The sequence below is a fragment of the Sebastes fasciatus genome, chromosome 10 (assembly GCF_043250625.1).
Source record: "Sebastes fasciatus isolate fSebFas1 chromosome 10, fSebFas1.pri, whole genome shotgun sequence".
Classification (NCBI taxonomy): Eukaryota; Metazoa; Chordata; class Actinopteri; order Perciformes; family Sebastidae; genus Sebastes; species Sebastes fasciatus.
The window spans coordinates 1,537,601-1,563,063 of record NC_133804.1 but is presented as its reverse complement, the minus strand read 5'-3'; the positions used below and the strand labels follow the sequence as shown (position 1 = coordinate 1,563,063).

Sequence of the window (25,463 nt, the reverse complement as noted above, 5' to 3'; positions counted from 1 at the left end):
AAACACAGCAGACATGCAGCTGAAATGCAACTGGGGTGAACACCTGACGCATGTATCATGCAGCCGCCACGCAGCCGCCACACCACGCAGCCACCACGCAGCCGCCACGCCACGCAGCCGCCACGCCACGCCACGCGCTACTGACGTTCCTGGTGTGTCCGGGCTGTAACCGCGTGTCTCGCCGTGTCTCACTATTTCTCACTGTGTCTTACTGTGTCTTACTGTGTTTCACCATGTCTCACCATGTCTCACCATGTCTCACCGTGTCTCACCATGTCTCACTGTGTCTCCCCATGTCTCACTGTGTCTCACCATGTCTCACTGTGTCTCACCATGTCTCACCGTGTCTCACAGTGTCTCGCCGTGTCTCACTGTGTCTCGCCGTGTCTCACTGTGTCTCACCACGTCTCACCGTGTCTCACCATGTCTCACCATGTCTCACAGTGTCTCGCCGTGTCTCATTATGTCTTACGCCGGGGCCACACAGCGCGCATCATGCTCGCATGACGGCAGCGTCACGTCGTGGTCGCGTCATGCCCACCTAGGGTGTTCACACTAGACGCGAGTTACCCACGTCTCGGGAGCGTCCCGGAGCTACCTGTCAGCTGTGTTTTTGCTGTTGCTGACAGCCCTTTCTTTCTACATAGAGTTTGCCTTTTAATGGCCATTCATAATAAATGTGATTTATATTTATTTAAGACAAAAAAGGGTAAGAACTGTGTGGTAATTTGTAAATATTATTAAAAACAAGCAAATAAATTCATACATAAATATTAATATATAGCCCATATAAATCCCTCTTTTCTGTCAGTGAAGAGGGATTTATATATATATAAATCCCTCTTCATTGACAGTGAAGAGGGATTTATGTGGGCTATATATTAATACAAAAAAATAAATAAATACATTAGTAGTAAGAGAGAGCCTACAGCAATCCCTCTTCACTTTGACTGGCACAGTTTTAAACAACATTTCCAGGGGGTTTCGGGTTCCTGTTCTACAGCATTCCAGGTTGCGGCTTTTATCGAAAACGACTTAATTTACATCTGGGGCGGGACAGCAATTTACATTATAAATGCTGATGTTCCGACATCTCAGGCAACTTGGAGCTTTTCACCACCTTGTTGCTGAACTGCGACTTGATGGAGAAAAACACCTGAAGTATTTCAGAATGATAAATATAAGTAAAGTGTTTTTTTTTTTTTATTATAAAACAAAGCAAAATAAACAGTTTCGTTATTTGTTAACCTTTAGAAAAGGAAAATTATTATTAAATATCTTTAAAAAAATTAAATAACACCTCTAAAAGAAAGAACAATAAAGTTACGTGGTGTTTGTTGAGAGAGAGAGAGAGAGAGAGAGAGAGAGAGAGAGAGAGAGAGAGAGAGAGAGAGAGAGAGAGAGAGAGAGAGAGAGAGAGAGAGAGAGAGAGAGAGAGCAAGAGAGAGAGCGCATCGGAAAAATACTGCCAACTATCACCTGATGTTCTTATAACCTATTAACCCAGTCTATTATATGTATAGCATATGTAGGGTTTCTGCTATGACTACTAGTGTTTACATAATTAAAAGCCTGTACTATATTAACTTGATGGAAACCTGCAAGCAGACAACTGCTTTATTTAGAGTATTTCAGAATAAAAGCATTGTGTTAATGAATGAATGATTCTGTGCACTAAAAACGCTAGAGGACTTTTATTTTGAAATCTAGATAGGAAGTGTAAAATATTGATGGTCAGTGACATATTCTACAGATGTCTAGACATGGAAACTGTAGTAATCTTGCTCATATACTGTCAATAGATCACCTTCACTGTCTGTTGCTGCTGGGAGACGCAGCCGAGAGGTAAGCGGCAAGCGTGAAAAATAGGCTAGCCTTCTATTCTATAAAATAGACGCACGTCTGACGCACGTCTGACGTGCGTCTCATGCGGGCAGTGTGTCCACTCTAACCTGTTAACATGGACGCCGAAATAAAAAACAACACGCGACGTTGCCGTCACGCGAGCATGATGCGCGCTGTGTGGCCCGGGCTTTACTGTGTCTCACCGTGTCTCACTGTGTCTCACCATGTTACACTGTGTCTCAATGTGTCTTACTGTGTCTCACCGTGTTTCACTGTGTCTCACCATGTCGCACCGTGTCTCACTGTGTCTCACCATGTTTCACCATGTCTCTCTGTGGCTCACTTTGTCTCACCGTGTCTCACCATGTCTCACTGTGTCTCGCCTTGTCTCACTGTGTCTCACCATGTCTCACTGTGTCTCCCTGTCTCACCGTTTCTCACCATGTGGTGTGATTATGGTATCTGGTGTGATTATGGTATATGGTGTGATTATGGTATCTGGTGTGATTATGGTATCTGGTGTTATTATGGTATCTGGTGTGATTATGGTCTCTGGTGTGATTGTGGTATCTGGTGTGATTATGGTATATGGTGTGATTATGGTATCTGGTGTGATTATGGTATATGGTGTGATTATGGTATCTGGTGTGATTATGGCATATGGTGTGATTATGGTATATGGTGTGATTGTGGTATCTGGTGTGATTATGGTATATGGTGTGATTGTGGTATCTGGTGTGATTGTGGTATGTGGTGTGATTATGGTATCTGGTGTGATTGTGGTATGTGGTGTGATTATGGTCTCTGGTGTGATTATGGTATCTGGTGTGATTGTGGTATGTGGTGTGATTATGGTCTCTGGTGTGATTATGGTATATGGTGTGATTATGGTATCTGGTGTGATTATGGTATCTGGTGTGATAATGGTATCTGGTGTGATTATGGTATCTGGTGTGATTATGGTATATGGTGTGATTATGGTATCTGGTGTGATTGTGGTATCTGGTGTGATTGTGGTATGTGGTGTGATTATGGTATCTGGTGTGATTGTGGTATGTGGTGTGATTATGGTCTCTGGTGTGATTATGGTATCTGGTGTGATTGTGGTATGTGGTGTGATTATGGTCTCTGGTGTGATTATTGATTGAGCATGGGTACACTTGGAGCAGGGTTTCACCTGGATCTTGGTGGTCTCCGGTATTGTGGCTGCATCTGCTGCCGCGTCGGTGCCTGCTTGACACCAACTGCTACCATCCCTAATTAACTACGTCTGTACGAGGGACTACCAATGCTAACGAGGGATTTCCAACACCTAGTGACAATGTGGCAGCCTGGAGAATAACACTTCTCAATCACTGCCAAAGACATCAAGAGCTCCCAGCAAGCATGCTGATGCTGCAGGAACCAACGCACGGGTATCGATCGCAGGGACGTCCCACACCAATACACATGGACGTACTGAGGAGAGATGCTGGACAGTGCTGGCTTTCCGATAGTTGTATTATCACTCTTTCCATCCACCACTATTGGTTTTGTGTTATCAGTCCTACTTGTATTAGCTATTACAGCTGCTAGACTGCTATTGTGGCTGCTTCTCTATCTCTCTCTCTCTATCTATCTCTCTCTCTCTCTCTCTCACTCTCTCTCTATCTATCTGTCCCCCCAGCCGGTCTCGACAGATGGCCGCCCGCCCTGCGCCCGGTTCTGCTCCAGGTTTCTTCCCAGTAATCGGGGAGTTTTTCCTGGCCACAGTGCGCTTGGTGGATCCTGTTGGGTCTCTAAACTATGGTGTACGGTCATAGACCTGCTCTATATATAAAGCGTCTTGAGATAACTTCTGTTGTGATTTGACGCTATACAAAAATAAATTGATTTGATTTGATTTGATTATGGTATCTGGTGTGATTATGGTATCTGGTGTGATTATGGTATCTGGTGTCAGTGAACAGAGTTTGTGTTTCCCAACAGCTGCCGTGATGTTTAGCCTGTGCACCATAATAGCTCCTGCTGTTACTAATGGAGATGAGTGTCAACAGGCTTCAGCCCACAGACGCTGATAATCATTGTTCTCTGGTAGCAGCTGTATCAACACACACAGATACACCGACAGATACTCACAGTTCTGCATACTCATACTCATAATTCCCCTCCCATATATTACACTCATTTTAGGTGCAGTGAAATATTCACGTTGGTTTTCCTCATGTAGCTTCTAGAAATGTGAACCGATCCAGCTGTTTACCATCCTCTATATCTACTGGTAATAGTTAATGAAGGGCCGAGCAACTCTACCAACTGACATGTGGACCTGATAACTAGAGGACTGCTCTTTTGAATCACTTCGCTGATTCGAAATGATTTTGTTCAGTTCAGTGCAAAGATTCATTGTCTCTGATGATGTAGTTGACTCAGTTTCAGACTAAACTAATCAATCATATCACTGTTAATGTTGCCGTAAAGTTCTGCTGCCTTTGATTGTCATCAGTATAGTTTTGTATTCAGTTTGTGGTTCGGTTCAGTACGACACTAGGCCTAAACCAATTTACACATTGGATCATAATTGTTTGTGGGGTTTCTGGTTGTTCCGTAGATTTTACAGGAAGTATCGTATTGTTATGTATCACATTATCACTGCTAAGCTGATAATAGTCAAGTTTCCCTCCGAATGGAGCACAGATTTGAACCCAAATGCCAATGAATGTGTTTCCATCCACTACTGTTACTAATATCAGGAGCTGGGTGCATCACAATAAACAGCTGCTGGTGCTAGTTGTCCAGTTGGGTGCCATGGAACTATTGAAGAACCATTGCATGTGGAAAACATGGTGGGAATATGAAAATGATATTAGTTTCATGTATTAATGTGAGGAAGGTTACAGTTTGTTCATTGCGCCACACAGATCTCATGTTTTGGTCTACCACCATGCTTAATCTCTTCAGTAGACGTTAAGTCTTCACGTACATCATGACTTCTTACTAAATCTGTCTCCACTTTTATCGATACAACAACTTTCCCACCTCAGCCAAACGCTAAAAACTTTTATGGAATAATTCACTTTTTCTTTTGTACTTTTTCTTCTTCATTTGAAAATGCACATAAAAGAGAAGGATGGAAACGTACTTAATGGCACCTTGAGTAAGCTGCTAGGTGATGATTAAGTTCAGTCATTTCAGCTTAGAGGATTTAGAGTTAAAGACTTGCTTGTTCATGTCCTGAATATCTACACCCAGCCTGCCTACCTGTCTACATACCTGCTGCTGTGGCTCAGAGATAGAGCGTGTAACCCACCAATTGGAAGGTCAGTGGTTTGATCCCCGGCTCCTCCAGTCTGCATGTCGAAGTGTCCTTGAGCATGATACTGAACCCCAAACTGCTCCTGAAGGCTGAGCCACCGGTGTGTGTATGAGTATTTAGTGTGAGCAACAAATACAAGGCTTTCATCCCGCTGTTTGTGTCTCGTGCAGACACAGACACATCAGCTGTTTGTTTGTGTCCCGTGTCCGCAACGTTCAGTTTCATTTTCACTGTAAAAACGTATCCGTTTTAAGCCCAACCAAGTCATTCTTTCCTAAACCTAACTAAAGTGGTTTTGCTGCCTAATTCTATAGTGGCGCCACAGGGCGTGACGAAGCAGGGGTATGTGACAAGTCGGGATGAGAACGTGTTGGTATATTACTGAGCTAAAGTACACACCAGTCTGTGGATATCTACTTGCTTACCTATAGAGGAGACTCATCTTCTCACTACACCATGAAGAAAGGAAGAAGTGAACACAATACTGAAGGTTTCTGAACAAGACCTCCGAGCCGTGGGATCCTCCTCATTTTCCTACAGCAGTCCCCAAACGTTTAGTCTCCATCAGCCATAACGAGACATTCAGCGTGCTCTCTGACGTTCAGGTAATTCCACCGAGGCTAACGGCACACTTGTAGAGTGGGGCTGCGTGCCGATCGTACTCACGGTTTCCTCGTGTTTACTGATCCTGGTTTTGCATGTGTGCTGAATAAAACATGACTGGGTGTCTCAGAGGGAGGACACACAGGTGCGGGAGAGGAAGACAGTCATGTTAACACTGTCTGCAGTGCTTTAAGGAGAAGCAGGTTCAGATGTTGGGTGATTCAAGGCTAACTTTAGATACACAAAGGGTTAAAAGCTGATTGTCTTTCAAAGTGAGTGTCGAGGACGGTCTCTGAAGTCTTGTATAGTTCTGTCAGGCTAGTTTTTTCTGCTTCTGCTTGTTCTATTGTTTTTCACATTCAGGTTTTCATGTCTTTACTTTGTTTCACCATCTGTGTATTATTTAGTTGAATTCATTGTTTTTGTTTGTTTTTCATTCAAATGTGCAGAAACCAGGTGTGTAGTGACACAATGCTTCAATTTCCATGATGGAGGTTTTCATAATGACAATTTCTGTAGAAAAAGTTTGGTCTCAAATTGCAGCTCCAGGAGAGATTTAATCCTCCTCCAATAATTACATGAATAAGTCGAGAATCAACTCATTAACGTAACAGAATATTGTTTCATATTCGATCAGCGCTGCATAGTTTGACCGTTTCGTTGGAGTTTGTGAGTGATTGACAGCTGCTCAGAGACGGCAGATGGACGGCAGACTCCAGATCAGCTCTGACTGCTTGTTTTTCCTCTGGTCTGTGAAATCTTGCAGATGCCGTTAGGAGCACCGGAGGACACCACTGGACACAGAGGAACATGATGTTTCTCAGATTACCTGTTTCATGTACTAATGTCAGGATATAGCCACCGTTTTATAAAAATAACTTTTTTAAATCATATTTGCTCCAATCTCGTCTACTTCAGCTTTAAATCACCATATTGCCTCAGCCACGATAAACCTTAAATTAGTTGCTGGCAGACACCAGTACCACAGCTTCATGTGGACTGAACATGTCAGTCTCTACTGATTATTTTGGGTGAGATACGAACCCCTCCAAACAGGAAACAACATGGGCATGATGACAGATTCAAGAGTGAAGTGAAAGGAAATGGATCTTCCAAAGGTACGTGGAACCATCTGTGAACGGGGGCTCCTCCACTGATGACTGCATTATTCTATATTTAACAGGCAACCGCGGGGTTAATCCACATCAGCCTACTGAAGCTGATTCACAGAAGACAATAGCAACGTTTTAGGTGAAGTTAGGTTTTGTTAATGTTATACAATATAACTACTAACTTCTTTCCTCTTCTGTCTGTGTGTCCCCCCTCCCCTCACGGGATTTCATCCTCATTCATCTTATTTTTATATATTTATGGGCACGTCTCTGATGTTTTTATTCATCTGCATCACTCTGAAATCTGTTCCCGCACTTGAACCAATCCTGTCCTTGTGCATCACAGAGGAAGGACAGACAGAGAGACAGCGAGAGGAGGTAAAAGCTGTGTCAAGCAAAGCGTGCAGCTCCATTATTACAAGTGAAAGCTATAGACGGAGTCACAGGCTGCTGCCCCGAGACGGCTACAACCAATTACACCCAGCTAATAGGGCTTGTTGTGGAGATAGGGGAGCCTACTACTGTTGTCCAGTTCAAAGATAGTGAGAGGGACAGACACATTTATATGAGATAGGAGAGAGAGAGAGAGCGAGAGAGAGAGCGAGAAGGAGAGAGAGAGGGAGAGAGATATATAGAGAGGAGAGAGAGAGAGGAAGAGAGAGAGAGAGAGAGAGGGAGAGCTTTGCCCATGTGGTAACCAAAGATCTGACATGTTTTTAGCTGTCATGTGTGGCTCTAGAGACAGAAGTATATTCGTCAGGTGAAGGTTGTTCACTTTTAGGCTGCTTACAACTAAAAAATGGATAATTTAGTTTCTTATTAGCTAACGGAAGCTTTAGGGAGTCACGACTCAATGTTAACTTAGTTGAAAATGAAACAATGAAGCCTACATTGCCTTACCCTCCTTCCTATACATTTGTCCATCATGTGAGTTGTTGAGACATGGTGTGTCTGATCTGATGCTGGCAGGACTGGCTTTCCCTAGATTTTAATGGCCTCTTCATTCACAATACTCTGCCAATTAATGATATTGTGAATGTACTGTAGCTCTCAGATATATTGGCATATTGTAGTCCTCTCTGCCTTCTTCTCTCCGATATTTGAGAAAGATTATGCCGGACATTTGCTATTATTTCCTTTGGAATATCTCTCACTGGCGTAGTTGAAAACAGCATATTGACATGCTGGTTGTGAACTCTTGACAGGCCTAGCAACAGTAACCAAGGGGGAAGTGGTTTAGCAAAGGGTCAGTTGGGTCCACCTCAACCAGCCACAACCGCTATTACAACGCAGCTTGCATGTGAAAGCATCATCAGAAATAATAATGATATTTAGTATTATTTAATACTCGAGTAATGTTTGCTGGTAAAACATTTATGCGAGTTAACTTTTGAATGTAGGACTTTTACTGGTAAATCAGTATTTTTCCACTGTGGTATTGCTACTGTTACCAAAGTGAAGCATCTGAACACTCCTTTACCCTGTGACTTCTCAATAACTTGCAGCCAAATTACTCATGTGTACACAAACGTTATTACTGCCCATCAACCAAAGCATACAGATACCTTCTTTAATATGCAATTTTACCATTACTGACACCAAGAAATGGAGATTTGATAGATTACATATTGGAACCCAGTTTTAATGATTGTCACCTGGAGGTAATAGTGGGGCAGCTAGGCTGAGATATTTCTAACAATTGTGCATTTTGCGATTAAAGCAACAAATTTGGCACAGATGTAGGTTTATATGTTATGACAAGATATAGATATCTGGGCGCCGCCAATTTGGCCCCTGAGGGCTGTGGCAGCCATTTTTCAATGCTTATATCACGGCTAGTTAGCAATACAACCCAAAGTTCTACCAAAGTTCAGTATGGCTTTAACTGTGATTAGAGGTTACTGGTGACCCAGATAGTTTTCCAGCGATATCTCCGTCAATTTGTACCGCTAATGAAAAGATAAACGTACCAATGGAAAGCTGAAGATCTTGCTGTTCTATAGGTGTAGCTGTTGTCATTCTATCATGAAGGCAAAGGGGTGAAGTTTTATTTGGTGCACAGTTAGTTAAGAGCCATATAGGATGGACTATCTAGACACAGAGAGAGTTTTTAGAGTAGGTTCGGTGCATGCTGCCTCTCCTGGGTCTCAGTGGAGAACCAGGACAAGAGGAAAAGGATAGAAGACAAGTGAAAGAGCTGCCGGTGGCCTCAGTTAACAGTACAGGCTTGTCAATAAGACGCTACCCATGATGCAAAGTGACAGCGAGCTGTGGTTATATTTAGCACAGACAACCACTCCAACAGAGTCAGGGCATCAGTCAGGACTGAACCTAATCTGAAACACAGCCCAATTTTTCCAGTCGATGTGTGGAGTTTTTGGATGGAGACTCGATGGTGTTTTTTGAGGTTCAGCTCCAGGAAGTGACCAAGCTTCTAATTATGACGCACAGAGCAGGCAAAGAGCTGCAATCACCAGCTGACTGATGTGAAGAGGGGAACAAACAGCTGTATATGTGAGTGTGACCGAGAGAGGACAGAACGTAGCTGAAATAAATTGGTGTGTATTAGCATCCGTCTGATAGAGAGCAGAGAACATGCAGAGAGAGAAGAAGGCTGAACCCGCTCCTCTCCTCCATTACAATAGTAATTAACAGCAGATAAGCAGTCTGATGGAAGCCGCCCGGTCCGATTATACATGGTAATGGCCTCCACTCCCGTGGTGCTTCACTTATTATTTCTTTTATTATCTGCCTCTCAAAATGATACAGAAACCTCATTTGTGATTTTACACAGTTGTCTGTGTCTGGGAAATTGATTTATCATTTAGGGAGAAGCCATAAAAATGTAAAGGGATTGCCTCCCACCCACAAAGCATTTCACTGTGGAGAATGGGGATGAATAGAAAGCAAGAGGAGCTGCTGTTTGGGGCTTTCTGGACAAAGCAGATGACAGCGAAACAAGGGACCAACAAAATACCCTCGGCTTGTGACTTCCATGGTACATAACTGCATTACTGCGTTGTCTTTCACAGCCACTGTGGCTGTACTCTGCAGCTCTGATGTCATAGAAAGGAAGGTAGACACTTTGATTTACTAATCTACGGGCTTCTCAGCATGCACTATAGGATAAAGTCTCCTGTTTCCATATTGTGGGGTCATTTCTCTTTAAAATAGTAATTTCAACCTGTGTCCAATTGAAATAAACATGTTTCAAGAAGTTTTCTAGACTGTATCTCAAAACAAGTAGGAATAGAGCAGGTTGCTGCAGTAAAATCATCAAAGTGTGTTTCCAGGTGTGATTCAAAGACAAAACTATTCAACATCTACTTACTGTTCTTTTTTGTCTTCAAACTACTGTTTCCCAGACAGAGCTCCACGGTGAACCCATCATATTGCTCACACAGATTTGTTTGAAAATAAAATTGTAAAAGCTTGTTCACTATGAATCACATTTTTGCTGATCATTTCTGACTATGTGCTCCACAGTACAGTAGCTTTTCTACCATTCCAGGCAGCTGCTGGTTTCCGTATATTTCTGTATTGATTACAGCCCGGACACATCAGGAACATCAGCAGCGCGTGGCGGTTGCGTTACCTGTTGTTTTTTATTTCGGCGTCCGTGTTAACAGGTTAGAGCAGCGATACTGGACACACTCCACAACTCAGCAATCCGTTTTGCCACGTGCACCCTTCACCACCCACCACTGTGATCTTTATAGATTGGTGGATTGGCCCTCCCTTCACACCAGGCGGCTACAACACTGGCTGCTCCTAGTCTACAAAACAATTCTGGGAATGACCCCTCGCTACCTCTCAAATCTTCTGCACATTTCCGACAGAAATCGCCGTTTAAGATCCAGTGACTTCATTAGGCTCATCATTCCAAAAGTCCGTACTGTCTTTGGCCATAATTTCTTTCATTTTGCTGCTGCAAATGACTGGAACTCACTACAAAACACGCTCAAACTGACAGCTCTCACCTCTCTCAACATGTTCAAACAAAAGCTGCAACAAGTCTTAGTTGACTGCTGTACTTGCTGACCCGCTGATTTACTGACTTGCACTTCTGTCTCTCTCTTTCATTATAATTTTACAAAGAACATCCAGTAATCCACCTTTTTTTGTACATAATGTTTATTCATTTCTGACCTTTTTATTTACCTATGCTGTTTTTAGCCATTTTCTCATGTTTTTTCCCATTTTCTTTTGTATGTTTGTCATACTGTACTGTATCTGTGCTGTTTGTGTCGCTTGTGTGGACTGTGTTTTTATACTCTTGCTGCTGCCTCTTGGCCAGGTCATCATTGTAAATGAGAATTCGTTCTCAATTAATTTTACCTGATTAAATAAAGGTCAAATAAAAAAATAAATAACACTGCCCACGTGAGACGTGAGAACAAAGGTCTCACCTATTTTTGACGAGTGCCGCGCGCGTCTAACAGCTGTATATTAACATCATATCAGCTACATTACTAGAGTTTCGATGTCTAGACATCTGTAGAATATGTAACAGACAGTGAAAGTGATGTATTGACTGTATATTGACATCATACCAGCAAGATTATTACAGTTTCGATGTCTGTAGAACATGTTACGGAGATGAAAAAAAAGTAAAGACTTATTCTTAAATCAACACTTCCTGCTTTCATTTAAAAATAAAAGCCCTCAAGCATTTTTTTCTCTGGACAGAATTCCTCCATTTGTTAACACAAGGCTTTTATTCTGAAAATGTGCCAGACAGTGTTCTAGAACATGCAGTGACTTGGAGAGCTCCATGAATAAATATAATATTGAGTTTTAATTGTGGATTATTACTATTATTTACAAATTACCACACGCTTCTTAACCTTTCTCGGTCTGAAATCAATAAACTCTGAAAAAAAAGTTTGGAAATTTGTGTTTGGTCGATAATTTCTCTGTTGTTACAATGCTAATTGGCATAACATTTTACATCGTTGGAAAGCCTGTTTATTTACCTTCACAATGATGTCCAACTTGTAAGGTAAATGCTCCGTCAATGGTAAACGGTGTATTCTCCTGTTGGTTTCGACTCTTGTTTTGAGTTGTTTGGTGGATTGGATGATTGGACTCTCAGTAACAAGGAACAAACAAGACATATTGGCTATTTTACACTTTATTCATTTAACACACCGTCAGGAGCCTCAGTAGCGGGTGGAAGTTGCTGTGGGATGGCGTTCCATTCCTCAACCAGGATTCGTGGCAGGTCAGCCAGTGTGGTTGTGTTGGTCACTCTGGACTCTTGGCAGGCCATTCCATTCTCTCTACTCCCACATTGTGGAGGTAGTCTGTGATAACCCTGGCTCTGTGGGGGCGAGCGTTGTCATCTTGGAGGATGAAGTTAGGTCCCAGATTGTGGAGATATGGGATTGCCACTGGCTGCAGAATCTCATCCCGATATCTCACTGCATTGAGATGGCCTTCAATGATGACAAGCCTTGTTTTGCCAGTGACATCATTGAGGGAACACACAACCACGCTGGCTGACCTGCAACGAATCCTGGTTGAGGAATGGAACGCCATCCCACAGCAACGTGTGACCAGGTTGATGACCAGCATGAGGAGGAGGTGCCAGGCTGTTGTGGCTGCGTATGGATCTTCCACCCGCTACTGAGGCTCCTGATGGTGAATTAAATGAATAAAGTGTAAAATACCCAATATGTCTTGTTTGCTCCTTGTTACTGATAGAGAGCTCAATCATCCAATCCACCAAACAACTCAAAACAAGATTTTGCCCTGCAAGTCACTGCATGTTCTACAACACTGTCCGGCACATATTTCAGAATAAAAGCCTTGTGTTAACAAATGAAGGAATTCTGTCCACAGAAAAAAAAAGTTTGAGGGCTTTTATTTTGAAATGAAAGCAGGAAGTGTTGATTTAAAAATAAATCTTTACTTTTTACATGTCCGTGATATATTCTGCAGATACAGACATTTATGCTGAATGTGTGACAGACACAGCTGAGCTGCGTGTCTTACGCAGGCAGTATGGCTGTTCTAACCTGTTAACACGAATGCCGAAATAAAAAACAACAGGTAACGCAGCCGCCATGCTCTGCTGACGTTGCTGGTGTGCCAGAGGGACTCCTAACCGTGTCATTATAATGGCTGGTTGTGCAGTATTTTTAATCCAGTAATTTTTTCATCATTCTCTTGTTTGATGCGTGACAGTAATGTGGTCCTGTGTGTGTGTGTGTGTGTGTGTGTGTGTGTGATTACACTGAGCTGTATCTGAAATGGAGGATAAAGGTGATTTACCTCACATGACTGCAATCAGGACAGAAGGACTGCTGAGGACTGGAATCCACAGTCACATGGCCGGGTCATTCTGCAGTATGACTTGGCTGTCATACAGAGGACACACACACACACACACACACACACACACACACACACACACACACACACACACACACACACACACATGCATACACACAGAGACAACAGATTATGTGATGTTTGGGGTGGAGTGAATGTCCATGCATCCACCATCGTCCAATTATGTTTTTTCTCTTTTGCTTTCTGCTTCTGCACAAAGACATGTATCCTCCACTTTTCTCTTTGTTGGTATCATTCACAGAGGACTTCAGTTCACAGGCCTTTCTCTCTCCGTCACAGCAATCAAGCAAATATGTCTGGTACTGTTCTTCTGCTGTCTCTCTACATACAGTCACATTTTGGCAAAAAGACTGTGACATGAACAAAATTGACAAAGGGACAGTCATCCCTTCCAGCGTGGAAAAAATAATAATTTCCAAGAGTCTAAGAAAACGTTAGCATAACTGTCACAGCCCATCACAACGAGGATACCAAAGTGACGATGGCAGGGAGTCAGGCAGTCAGCCAACCGTTAGCCTGCAGGACATGAACACACAGAGCAGTGGACAGTCATCGGGTCGGATTCACCCGCCGATTCTGACACAATGTGCCCAACTTTGAATGAGAATGATGAACTGCCCTGAAGTCATGTGACAGAAGGCGTCATTAGCAATGTGTCCTAATTAATACTTCAACTACCATCTGTTGTATAGGTTCACTGATGTATACAACTTAACTATCTAGCCAGCTCCATGCTGAGCACTCTGAAAGCTCTGGAAAAAGGCCCCAAGCTTTTAGCTTTTTAAAATACCTTCAACTTCGTCTACGTCTCTCTGACTGGAATGGCACTGGACTAACACTGTATTGTTACTGCTATTACTGCTACTACAAATGGTAAATGGACTTGGACTTATATAGCGCTTTTCTAGTCTTCCGACCACTCAAAGCGCTTTACACTACATGTCAGCATTCACCCATTCACACACTGATGGCAGAGGCTACAAAGGTGCCAACTTTGCCCATCAGTATCTAATCTAAATACTCATTCACACACCGATCGGGAGTAATTTGGGGTTAAGTGTCTTGCTCAAGGACACATCGACATGTGACCTGGAGCAGCTGGGGATCGAACCACCCACCTTCCAATTGGTGGACAACCTGCTCTACCCTCTGAGCCACAGCCGCCCGTACTACTACTACTACTACTACTACTACTACTACTACTACTACTACTACTACTACTACTACTACTACTGCTAATACTGCTAATACTACTGCTACTACTGCTACTACTACTGCTACTGCTACTGCAACTGCTACTGCTACTACTACTGCCACTGCTACTGCTACTACTACTGCTGTTACTGCTACTGCTAATACTGCTACTGCTGCTTCTGCTACTGCTACTGCTTCTACTGCTACTAATACTACTGCAACTGCTACTACTGTTACTGCTACTGCTACTACTGCTACTGCTGCTTCTGCTACTGCTTCTTCTACTACTGCTACTGCTTCTGCTGCTACTGCTACAACTGCTACTGCTACTACTACTGCTACTGTTGCTACTGCTACTGCTACTGCTACTACTGCTATTGCTTCTGCTGCTACTGCTACAGCTGCTACTTATTCTGCTACTACTGCTACTACTGCTACTGCTACTACTGCTATTGCTTCTGCTACTACTGCTACTACTACTACTGCTGCTGCTACTACTACTGCTACTGCTACTACTACTGCTACTGCTACTACTACTACTATTGCTACTGCTACTACTACTGCTACTGCTACTGCTACTACTACTACTACTACTACTACTACTGCTACTGCTACAGCTACTACTACTGCTACTACTACTACTACTGCTACTTAAAATTCATTACATGTTTTTACAAAATATGTTGCTTCAGTCCATGTTCATCATTTCAAAAGCCACAGTTTCACTGCGGTTAAAAAACGTTTTGTCTCCCGCATGCACCTGTAACAGGGCGATCTAGCAGCAATCCAACAGCACCATGAATTACATTTATATAAATATAAATAAAAAATGAAGATGGTGGGAGATGAGGAGAGACCAATGTGCATTTTATGTCTGAAACCTCTCCAGCTGACAGTATGAGACCCAACAAATGAAGAAGACATTTGGAAACATTACATCCCAGTCACGTCAATAAAACCCTCATCCTTCCGACCTGTTTAACATACTGGACTACCGACTGAATAAACTGCTGTAAGAGACAACCACAATGGGAGAATGTTAACTTAATTATTTTCAAAACATTATTAGTTATATAATTAATGTCATCTGCAGAAAAACAACAGATTGTTATTATTTTAGGAAAGTTTCAGTTAATTTGCATATTGTGTAAAACAGACCTGAGCACATGAGTAAGTCTGTGTCTGTGTCCTTCATGATGACTGACAGAGTGCTGTTGAACAGTAGGCCTACTGCATTATACGAAGAGGTGTTTTATGTTATTTTGTCCATCCCATTCCTATCAGTTATGGTCCATCTTTAGAAGAAGGTTTCCAGATACAGATAACTATCAAACTGACGGGACCAAAACTAGAACCTCCGTGGGAGAGATAAAAATATACAAGACTATCCCTGTGCCTTCTTGGTAACAAGCTGAAACCTCACCAGGCCACTACCTCACACACACACACACACACACACACACACACACACACACACACACACAAATAATGGAGGGAAAGTTTTACTGATCAAAAGCAGCCTTCTTACCGAGCTCCCACTGCAGAATGTTTCTGTCCACCACGTTTAAATCCTCACTCTGCAGTTCCTGTTTCCTTCTCACTCGGTCTGATTGGATCTGTGATACATCTGTTTATCTACAGTAGCTCCATGTTCATTTTGAATCCCTCTCTGCTTGAGATCACATTACCAATCATACACTTTACATTTCATTTCAAATCGTATGTACACATTTGAAGGAGTACAAGGCTAAATAGCAAGAATGGCTCTGGAAATCAGAATCCACCAACGGATGAGTCTATGTCCAGTCATCAGGGCTGGGTATCGGTACCAAAACAACCCAGTATCAAGTAGTATAGAAAATGATACTGTCAATTATCGGTATCACTTTAAGGATACTGGTATTGGTACTGGTACTGGTACTGGTACTGGTACTGGCATCATAAGTTTTTAAACGATACCGAGTCCTAATAGTCATACAGAACACAGTGATGAGTCTGAGCAGTAGAATGTGTAATGACCTCCGTGCTCCATGGTAAACACAATGTGAAGTGTGAAGAAGACATGTTTGTATTTAACGCGTCTAGAATCAGGAACTGGAAGAAAGGCACGTCTAAAGAAAACTAACTTATTTCTAAAACTAGCTGAGCCCCAATCTGGCGGCCCGACGTGGTTGGGGCGCACTAAGGACAGTCGCACTGTGATCAGGGGGCCGTTGTCCACGGTGCGACGAGGTCCGGGCGGGGAGCGCTGTAAAGCTGCAGCCGCGAGGCTTCCCAAGGCAACCTGGAGCCGGTGGGGGCGCACCGCCTCGTGTGTGGGACTCCCCAGACTTTCATGTGTCGCTCACACCCTCCAGCTGGCTGTTAACGAGGGTCTTTTGGCATAGAGAAATACTTGTATCGGTACTCGGTATCGGCAAGTACCCAAATGTAAGTACTTTTACTCGGTCCGGAAAAAGTGGTGCATCCCTATCTAAAACCCAAGCCGTAACTTCAGTTTTGTGTGATATGAAGTTTGAAAGAAAGATAATTATCAACTACAGATCCCAGGTATGTGTACCCAGAAGCAGCCTCTATCTTTGAAAGGTGCTAACAGGTGGACGGTCAGTCTACTGTACAGACTGTAGTTGGTGTAAAGCTTCTTCCTGAGATGGTGCCGGACAATAAATCTACATAAAAGTGACAATTTGCACAAGGAACATCTGAACCTAGACTGTTATCACACAGTAAAAAGTAGTGGTCCCAGAACTGTACCCAGGGGACACTCTGGTTCACATTTAGAGACTTTAATGTCAGCCCTTCAACATGCACACATTGTGTTCTGTGCAATAGATAATTTAAAACCACTGTATAGCTTCAACGGAGAGACCCACACTGGAGAGTGTGCTCCTCATCTTTACGTGATCCACGTTATTAAAGCTTTAGCTTGTTTATCCAGAGACGCAGTGATATCATTGATTATCCTTATGGCTGCTGTAGTTGTGCTATGTTTTTTTTTTTTTTTTCTATAACCAGATTGATTCTTTCAGTTGTTCACTGACAACAGCTTCTTCCTCCACTTGGACTGAACTGACCCTGGGGATGCACTGTAAACATAACTAAGTAAAGTAGTGAGGTTAGTAAAGTTGGATTGTATTAATCCAACTGGGGGAACTCTTCGTCATCACGTGCACATCACACATCCAGAGGCCGGCGCCTTCTACAAAGCACTGACCATTTAACAATGCTGTCACACTGGTGCCCTGGGTGTTTGAATCCAAAGTACACCAATACATAGTAAGGAGAGAGAAAGAGCTTTTTCTCTGAGATATATATATATATAGTTATTTATATAGAGAGAGAGAAGACAGACTCTCTCATGTACACACGCAGACCTTTCCATTACAGTGAAGCCATAATACAACATATCAATGCTGTCAGATGAAGCAGTGGATATTGAATGAGTGGTGGATATTATGAGCATGACAGGCAATTCAATTAAGATAGAAAGCATCTCATATTTAATCATTTTATGTTACTTTGATTAACGAAAGTAACATAAAAATAAGCATGAAAGCATATTGAGTAGATGCTGTATATAGGCTACATGTATAGTGAAGAGGAGTATGTGGCTGTGCTTCTTTCTTAATAAGCAAGACCTTGAAGGGACAGATGTGTCACCACCTACTAATCACTGCAGTGAGTCATTATTGGTATTTTTTAAACCTTAGTGAGCTAAATAATCACAATTTCACCAAGTGCTCCTGTTAAATCCTGTCAATACTGAGACTGAATTATTACAAACATGTCTGAGTTAGTGTACGGTCAGTAGAGAACTCAACTGAAAGTTTGAATTAGGCATGTCCCCTGTGTTCCATTAGTGTATAGCTCACTCATTATTGGTGTGAATGCTGTAAGCATGTTATTCTACATTCTTTATTATTATTTTTCTCCAGACCACTTTTTTTGCAACCCTACTGCTTCCACATTTTTCAACATACAAACTCCATTCAAACATCAAAACGTGCAGCTCAATTAGGAATCAAGCGCTATTACTTTTCACATTCATAACTTTAAAATTTTAAGAATTATTACCCATAATTCACCAAAGATTTTGCATTGAAACGAATGGAAGAGATGTTCAGAATTTTTACATTTTCAAGCATTTTAAAGTCTTCACTGCTCATTCATACTTTCACCTAGAAACTCCATTCAAACTGTAAAATGTTCCACAACTTCTGTAGATTCTGGCTATTATTTAACTTTTAATATCCCATTTGTACTTTTTTAAATATTTAACCTTGTTCAGAGCTTGGTAAAAGTGCCCTACTTACATTAGTGTGTATTGCGCTCCTTAGAGTCATCACAGTTAGAGGGCGGAGCAGCTTTAAAATCTCATTGAAAAAATATTTTAAACTCGCTCCCATTTCCACAATTGTCACTCTTCATACATAATTTCTTCACAGAAATGTTGGAAATCTTGTGCTGGTCGCAGTCATGTAGCTATGGAATCAGTCGGACTTACACATTTTGAGATAAATGCTTGGAAGCAAGAGCAACTCCATGGTGAGCTCCCATACGTCCCCATGTTAATTTTGTCACCTCTTTTTGGAAGAGTTTCTGGTTTTAGAAACTGCCGCTGAGGCCACATTTGTGACACTACACACCCAAATTTCGCACCATATCTTCATCTGGGAGTCCTTCCTGCTCTCCTAAAGAATGAAAGCGATAGCTGTTACCTTTTTTGTCGTAGAAGGACTTGTTCGGTAGGTGTTTCTCTCTTTGAGTCCATGTAAAACTGTATAACTGGAAAACATTTTAGCAGTAACATCAAAGCAGTTAAGATCAAAGGTTTCCATGGTAACCGTTGATTGCTGGTACTCAGGTGACATAGATGAAGTATTTAGAGCAAGTTGACACACACACACACACACACACAGTTAAAAGAAGCCATTAGGCCAAAGGGCCTTCTCAATCGTACCACTTTGTTATGGAATGATTTCCCTTTACATCACACAGTCTGTTTCTGTCTGTCTCTTACACACACACACACACACACACACACACACACACACACACACAAAACCCTTCAAAATAAAAGCCCCATAGAGTGATTGTATCTTAGAAAGAGGCTCACAATGAGGCCAATCATACCTGTTTCTTATGGAATATTGTCCCTGTGGATATCAGATAGTCTTATTATGCCTCCCCCTAACCCGTCCCTTCAAAATAAAAGCCCCATAGAGTGATTGTTTCTTAACAGGAAGCTCCCAATTAGACTACTTTTACAAAATAACAACCCGGAACTCTCATTGTATGTTAACAGGAAACTAGGGATTCACCTAGTTTTTCAAAATAAAAGCCCCAGAAGGTAACTTTCTTAACAGGGACCTCAGAACTAACTATTTATAATCTTCAGCTGCTTTTCATTCAATTACAACATTTATTTACTGATTCATATTCTTCTGATTCTGATTCTGTATCCTTCTTCATACAGATTAAAGCCATCAACGCAGTGTAGCATCAGCTATTCAAAAACCTTCAAATATTCCACATCTTTTATACACTTTTGGTGTTATTCAACTTTTCAATGAAATTCATACAAATTAAACTCATTAGCACTTTTTCAACTCTTCGTAAATCTTCTCCTTCTTCATACAGATTAAAGCCATCAATGCAGTGTAGCGTCAGCTATTCAAAAACCTTCAAATACTCCACATCTTTCCTAAATTATTGGTATTATTTAACTTTTCAATGATATTCATACAAATTAAATCTATTCCCACTTTTCCATTTATTCCTACCTCTTCAGATTCTTCTCACAACATTTAAGCCAGCATTTCAGCGTAGCGTCAGCTATTCAGCATCCAGCATTCACACCGCAATTTCTTCAGAAATTGCTTTTCTAGTTTACCATGTTCTTCTATCCCAACATGGTGGTTTCTATCTTTCTATGATCAAGGATTAGAGGACATCTAGTATAGCATGTGAGCATGCAAACATTTGCTAATTAGCACTCAAAACAAAATACTGGAGGGGTTGATGGGAATATCACTGGTTTATGACCAAATACCTGCAGAACTACACACGAGATGAGGAGTTAACCATGAATAGTACATCCAATAGTTGTTAATTGTTTTCAGTCGTGACCAAAGTGGCGGAGCGACCGACTGTCATCGTCATCCCCAGAGCTATGCTATGCTAGCACTAGCATTAAAGGTTTTACAGCTTGGTAAAAGCTGGTTTCTTCTTCATGTCTGTGTGTGTGCATGTCTGTGATTGCAATCATTCATCCAACACACACACAGTGTATCTTGTCCGCCACACTGCAGCAAGTTAAGAAATCGGACTTTTCAAAGACGTGATGTAACCATGTGAAACATCCTCTCGTCGAATCAGCTTCTGCAATGAGCACCTCCAGCAAAAAGTGCATGCCATGAGAGGACGGAGAGCCATCTACATCAATTTGATTTGAGAGGAATGAAACAGGACAACACAGAGAAGATTAGAGAAGAGAACTAAAAGAGGAGATGAGAAGGAGACAAGAAAGGCCTGAAAATTACAAATACAGTGCAGGCTGTAACAAAGGCGATGATGAAATAAAGAGTGAAAGAAGGGAGGAGAGAGAGAGGATGTAGAGGAGTCTGAGTAATGAGGAAGGAGGGGTAGAAGTGAGCTGGACGGCGAGATCAGGAGAGGAACAAGAAACAAGAGTCACTTTGTTTAATGCCACTTTCATGCAATTTGGAAGCATTCTATTAGCATTATAATAAATTACTGAGAAATATTAATATAAAAATGACTATTAAAACCAATTTGCTGTAAACAAATATTTCCTCACTGCCTTCGCCTTTCACAAATAAGGAAATGAGATTACAACTCTTCCACAGTTAATGGAGTGCCAAGTTGTGGCCGCAGTTATGATAAGAAGTCTCCAAAATGTGTTTAGAAGTATATGCAGAGGACATATTGTATAAATTCAGTTTGTATAGAGGAGGGACTGATGGGAAAGGAGGAAGCACAGCGGAAGAAAAGAGCACATTAGGCTACTTGACGCTACGGACGCTACATCTGCTTCAGGACACTTTGCACTTTGATGACCCCGAAGCGGCAGCAAGTAATAAAATAAATCTTGAAATCATGAAGATGATCTTCAGTATTCTGCACACTGGACTAGCTTTCTCTGGGCAGTGAGCATGACTACTAGGGCCCTATCTCACACCCGGCGCAGAACGGCGCACAGCGCAGCACGACGATCATTGCTAGTTTCAGACCGACGCAGTTGTCATTTTCACGCCCAAGTTGTGTACAGAGCAAATGTACTTGCGCCCATCTGTGCGCCCATGGTCTTAAATGAGGTGTGGTCAGAAATATTGTTGGTGCATTGTTATCTTGAGATTGCAGAAAGCGATTGCGCCATTGACCAACGAAAACCTGGTCTAAAGTCTGGTGCAGGATGTTCCTGCTATTTAAAGTCCTTGTAAAGCAATAATAAATATGCATTCTGGGTTTGTCACACCACAGAAAAATGTGTTACTAACCACCCAGCCAAATTTGAATGATTAAAAAAATTGCAGAGTATATAAAATTAGCTTTCAAGGGAAGGTGCATTCCCTCAGTAGCAGCGAACAAAGAGGGAAGAGCGGGGGATTCAACTCGGCGGGTAAGGGACGGCCGCTCGGTGTGGGAGGATCCCCTCGTGGGACCTCTCCCCGGCGCTGGCTGGCCCCCGCCGGGCGCATTTCCTCCAAGGCGGTGCGCCACGACCGGCTCTAAGTCGGCTTGGAAAGGTTCGGGGCTAAGGTGGCTCTTCGAGGCCGCGAGCTTTACAGCGCCCCCCCGCCCAGACCTCGCCGCTTCCCGGGGCCGTGGACAAAGTGCTTATCTTAAATAATAATCCAAACTTTAAATATAATAATTTCATTTAGTTTACTTCACAGAAATTTATAAAATGCTGAGATATAGGCCAACTGTATATTTAAAAAAAGTTATCTTACACCTTTTAAAATCAAGAAGTCCTTGAGGCCCCCCGTGAAGCTTTGGTGACCCCTAAAAGGGGTCGGGACCCCCAGGTTGGGAATCAGTGTTGTATATTGTTTGTTTAATCTATATACAAGCTAAAATCATAAAACAACACTTTGTGGTTTTATATGGAGCCCTGTGGTGGAAGTACAGATACAAAAACAATGAAGACGGCAGTCTGGAAAACATCCAAACACTCTCACTGGAAGTTCAAACCCTTTATTAAATCATGGAGGAGCAACACGTTTCTACCCAACAAGTCTTCATCAGGGTGTGAGGTCTAACGAGGACAGGTGTTCTCATCAAGGGGTCATGTGACCTGTGTCACTTAAAACACTAAGAAGACATGACAGTGAAAATATTCAAATGAATGTAAAGATATAGTGAGAGTGACTCACATATAGTGACTAAAAAACAAGCACAGATAAATCACAGATGAAGATCAATAACTCAGAAAAAGACAAATAATGTGCAAATATAAACTATAACACACATAAAGGCTAGAAAGAGATTAATGTGAAGAAATAAATAAAGGACATAAATACTGAATGAACAATAGTATCAATAAACACAACCTTATGGGGCCCTTCAATGTGAATAAATAGTATTTGTCCAGAAGTGTTTAACATGAACATCACAATGTAGTATAGTAACACAGTTGTTTAAAGTCAGACATCATTTGAAAAATCACAAAAATACTCCATCACATGAGACATACTAACAACCTTATGGGGCTCTACAATGTGAAAATACTCATAAAGGAATTCCCTTAATAATACTGGTCAAAAGACAAAGAGACACTGATACAGATACCTGGAGGAAGGTATAACGATGGTAAATGTTGAAGAATGAGCTCTCACAACCTCATATAACAATGTCAAGGTGACCCAGGCAAGACTGATTTTATAATAAGTCAGGGTTCTGATCTTTTTGGTCAAGACATTTCCCAGGGATGTGTCTGGGGGAAGCTAAATGGTTCCCAGGGAAGTGGCGATGGGAAATGTTTAATAAAACCATGCAGGGAAAATTATACAAGATATGAAACCACGTCCCAAAGATATGAGCGTGAAAAGATAAACAGAGTATTGTGACATAGTGGCTGTGGGAACCATTAACTCAAACCATGCCAGGAACATTAGGAGTAAGAATACAAAAATTTTTTTTGGAAATACCATATGACCTGCTAAAAATGTCAACCTGACCCATACAGCAGGAAAGGGCATGGGATAATGACAAGAGAAGTGATTGATGACACGACCAGAACGTGTCCTGTTTTCGATTGGATTGGCTCAACCTGATTGGTGGAGAGGTGATGTGAGAGAGGTATAAAAATCAGACGTAGGGGATCTGACTTTGTTGGATCTGTTGTGAACTTGTCATTTTGAGTACAAGAATAAACGGTTCCCCGCTGGTTGCCGGAGATCCATTCCGCTCTCTCCTCTTCATTTGACTACAACATAAACAGTGACGGATTAAAACTGCACCCAAAATAACGCAGTTTGAAACTGTATAATGTCAACCTTCCAACATAGTATGACAGCACCGTGTTCCTCCTGTAACTTGGATGTAAAAAATAGCACACAAGTGCTCCATCACATATGAACAATTATAAAAAAACAGGGAGAAGTAAATTTCCTCATTGAGGCCCGGAGAAGAAGTGGCCCTGAGGGTGTCGATCCAGAACGTGTCCCATTGAAGGAGGTGTCTGAGTCTATCTGAGTCTATCAGAGTCCATCACCACCTCTTACATTATTGGGAATGACCTCATGGCCATGGCTTTCAAAGTGTCTGGGTCAGTGTGGCCTACTCTCTTGTAGTGCTGTGCCATGGGCTAGTTTGTGTTGTGGGTCCTGACGGCGTATAAGTGTTCAGTCTCTCCTGCAGTTTGCTTTTTGTGCGACCGATATAGAAGCAGCCACACGAACAATTCAAGTCTGGAGACCACATATGTTGTGTGCAGTTAACAAAGCTTCAGCATTGAAATGTTCTTTGGCTAAAAACGTCCACAAATGTATTGTCTCTTGATGTTGTTGCAGTGATTGCAGGAGCCACATCTGTATGCGCCCGTGGGTTTAGGGAGGAGGGGGGGTAGGTGACTCGTCACCAGGCTGTCTTTGAGTGTGGCTGCCCTTCTAAAAGAGAAGGCTGGAGGCTCAGAAAACACTGAGGAAAGGGAGGAGTCACTGAGCAAGATGTCCCAGTTTGTTGTAATGATGTGTCTGATGTCAGAGGCCATGTTGCTGTATTGAGAAGGTGCATCCTGTCTACGGATTTCACATCTGTGATACATTCTTTGGCCTGGTGTTCAAAATCATCCTCAGCATCACATACCTTCCTTAGTCCTTGAAACTGGCCGTATGGTATATGACTTATGAGGCTTTCTGGGTGGAAGCTGTCCGCCTTTAAGATGGTGTTCCTCTCGCTGTTTTTCCTGTAAATCAATGTGTGCAGCTGTCCATGTGGATCAACAGGGATTCCAAGGTCTCTGTGTTTCTGTATTCCAAGCTGAGTTTAACATTGGGGCTAGTGGAGTTGAGGTACTGGTTTAAGTCTGATGAGCTGTTGTTCAGACCCTGAGAAAATGAAAAGGAGTTCATCAATATATCTCCCGTACCACTTGATGTTGTCTGAACGGAATGGTGTGGCTGTACCAAATATAGCCTGGCATTGTTGGGAGCATGAGATGCACCCATGAGCTGGTGTCAGTGTTTCTTGGTGACCAACAGCGGCGTGCATTGACTTCCTGACATCTAGTCATCACAGTGACGTTGCCAGGGAACCAGCACAGAGCTGGAGGTGCTCTGTTAAGAAGCATTGGGCGGATGGATAAACGTTGCTCATCAAGAAATAGTCTCATCACATATAGATAGATGGATGGATGGATGGATGGATGGATGGATAGATAGATAGATAGATAGATAGATAGATAGATAGATAGATAGATAGATAGATAGATAGATAGATAGATAGATAGATAGATAGATAGATAGATAGATAGATAGATAGATAGATAGATAGAAACTTTATTGAAGATTTGAAATTTGAAATGTCAAATA

At 42.1% G+C, this 25,463-nt stretch overlaps 2 long non-coding RNA genes across 2 annotated transcripts in view; one reads left to right on the top strand and one right to left on the bottom strand.

The window, feature by feature from the left end:
- Window positions 1-476: 476 nt before the first annotated feature.
- Window positions 477-1,445, top strand: LOC141774908 (uncharacterized). The gene is made up of 2 exons (XR_012595510.1): window positions 477-1,191; window positions 1,381-1,445. It is a non-coding gene; the product is annotated as an uncharacterized LOC141774908 (long non-coding RNA).
- Window positions 1,363-25,463, bottom strand: part of LOC141774906 (uncharacterized) — an 88,939-nt gene continuing 64,838 nt past the window's right edge. Inside the window, exon 2 of the long non-coding RNA XR_012595508.1 lies at window positions 1,363-1,495. This is a non-coding gene — a long non-coding RNA (uncharacterized LOC141774906). The remainder of the gene's footprint in view (window positions 1,496-25,463) is intronic.